Here is a 2,804-nt window from a genome sequence, read left to right as displayed (position 1 = left end):
ATGAAGAATTATTTTCATATACAGATGAAGATCGAGAGCGTGATGAGATGTGGGATATAATGGAAGAAGCGAAAATAATACTAAGAGCCAATGCTTTGAAAGTTAGAGACCAAAACGGGTGGTGGAAGTGTTCCTATTGCAATGATATCCCCTACACAAATTGGAATATGAATAATCTCTTAACTCACGTGCAAGATATTGGTAACAATGGGTTTGTGCCCAACATGGGTAAAGAGGTGATTAGCCAGCATTGTGGACTAGAAGTTTATTTAATTTGGTTAGATCAAAATTAATGTTATAAATAAATCATGTATCACTTTGAAAATTTCATGCGCGTAATTTGATATTTTCATGAAGAAATTTGGCTCAGCTAATGGTTTATCAAAATTGATTGCCTCAACTGAAACGAACAAGTTCACGTAGATTGTGTTCCAATAACGTAGTAAAGAACGACTTATCTTATTATGAACATTATAAATTAGTTTGCAATCTTATTTAATTGACCATCATCATTGGTAAAAGCAAGAACTCCACAACATAGAGCTAAACAAGCTCGAAATCGGCATAGTAACAAAAAAACAGCCGCAACAGCTCTACTACGATCACGAGTATCAACCAAAAAATCCACAACATAGAGCTAAACAAGCTCCAAATTAGCATTATAACCAAAAAATAGCCACAACGGCTCGACAACGAGCACAAGTATCTACCAAAAACTCCACAACATAGAGCTAAACAACCTCGAAATCAGTATTGTAACAAAAAACAGTTGCAACAGCTCGACAACGAGCACAAGTATCAACTCAAAACCTCCACAACATAGAGCTAAACAAGCTCGAAATCAGCATTGTAACAAAAAACAACCGCAACAGCTCGACAATTGAGCACAAGCATTAACTCAAAAACTCCACAACATAGAGCTAAACAAGCTCAAAATCAGCATTGTAACAAAAAACAGACGCAACAGCTCGACAACGAGCACAAGTATCAACAAAAAACTCCACAATATAGAGCTAAACAAGCTCAAAATCAGCATTGTAACAAAAAAACAGTCGCAACAGCTCGACAACGAGCACAAGTATCAACCCAAAAACTCCACATCATAGAGCTAAACAAGCTCGAAATCATCATTGTAACCAAAACATAGCTGTAACAGCTCGACAACGAGTACAAGTATCAACCAAAAACTCCACAACATAGATCTAAACAAGCTCGAAATCAGCATTATTACCAAAAAACAGCCGCAAGAATGCCAAGGAACCCAAAGTAGCCGCAAGAATGCTGAGGACGAGAGCTCGAGGTAAGGAAATCTTGAGTCCTAGAATCTGGTTTATGGGCGGGAACGAAGGGCGAAGCCCTAGAACGTCGACGATGAACGGAGGAAGAAGGAATGGGTTTGGGGGCTGGAATAATCGACGACGAGAGCTCAATGTAAGGAAACCTCGAGCGCTCAAGACTGGTTTGAGGGCGGGAACGAAGGGCCAAGCCCTAGAACGCCGACGAAAGCGGTTTGGGGGCGGGAATAATCGACAATGAGATCAGGAGAATGGGTTTGGGGGTGAGAATGAATGAGGATGCCCTAGGATTTTTTCCGAATTACGACAGACAAAATAAAAGTTTTCCATTCAATTGGGGGTGGACCTGTGGTTAGGGGGTAGGTTAAATAATATAATAATGGGTGTGTAAGATTTTTGGGTGTTTTTCACTCATTTTTAGTAGAAAATATTTTATGTAAAATTATACAGTTTTTATACTTTACAGAAAAGTTTTCTGTAAATTAAAGGTTGAACCAAACACCGTTTATGGAAATGGTGAGAAATTTTTTATTTATGAAACTGCCATTGTCAGAACTTTTCTCAAAACTTTTCCATAAAATACCCTAACCAAACACCCCCTGAGGCCAAAGAGTCATCCATTATCGCACCCCCTACATTCTCAAACCCACGTGGTGTGATCATATGAAAACCTCCATCAAATGGTGACAAAAAAAATTGAATACGGACGCGGTAATTTTTAGTAGGTTGTAATGTTTAGAGGTGGGCATGGCCATTCAAAAATTTAAGGGGAAGGTCATGGTAGCAGGTTCAAGAAAATGGGACCAATGACAAATGTATTGGTAGCTGAAGCAATTAGTATAAGAAGGAGTTTGGATATAGCCTTGCAAGCATGTTTTACTATATTAGAAATTGAGTCCGATTCTATCCAACTCATTAAGCTCCTAAAATCTAAGGACACTGATGGCGAAATGGGATTGTTAGTGGGTGAAACTTTAAAGCCTCTTAGTAGATTGAATTTCTTTTCTTTAGCTAATGTTCGTCGAGATAACAACAAAGTTGCTCATGCTTTAGCAAAACTTGCCTCTCACCTTGAGAAGTTGTTATATGAATGGAGGAAGTTCCGCTTGCTACGGCGGAGTTCGTGCACAACGATGTAATTGTTTTCAATCAATAAAATCTTGTGTTTAGCCCTGAAAAAACTATTTTGGTTCTCTGTATTGATATTGCAACTGCAACTATAACAACTATATATAGTTGAGTTTATATAGCTATAATCAGAGCTACAATTGTGTGAGTTAAGTTCATATGACTATAACGTACAATCAAGCAACAACAATGTAGCTCTGATTATATAACCATAATTAGAGTTGCGACTGAGTTAAATTTATATGAATGGAGCCATCCAAGATCGAGACTACTGAAAAGAATAAACTTTTGGTAATAGATAATGAGACTGTCACAGAAGACTTGAAGATTTGTATCCGGAAAAGAAGAACCACATCTACCGAGATTCCTTCTAAGGTGAAA

The sequence above is a fragment of the Asparagus officinalis genome, chromosome 5 (assembly GCF_001876935.1).
Source record: "Asparagus officinalis chromosome 5, Aspof.V1, whole genome shotgun sequence".
Taxonomy (NCBI): domain Eukaryota; kingdom Viridiplantae; phylum Streptophyta; class Magnoliopsida; order Asparagales; family Asparagaceae; genus Asparagus; species Asparagus officinalis.
This window is presented reverse-complemented; position numbering follows the sequence as displayed.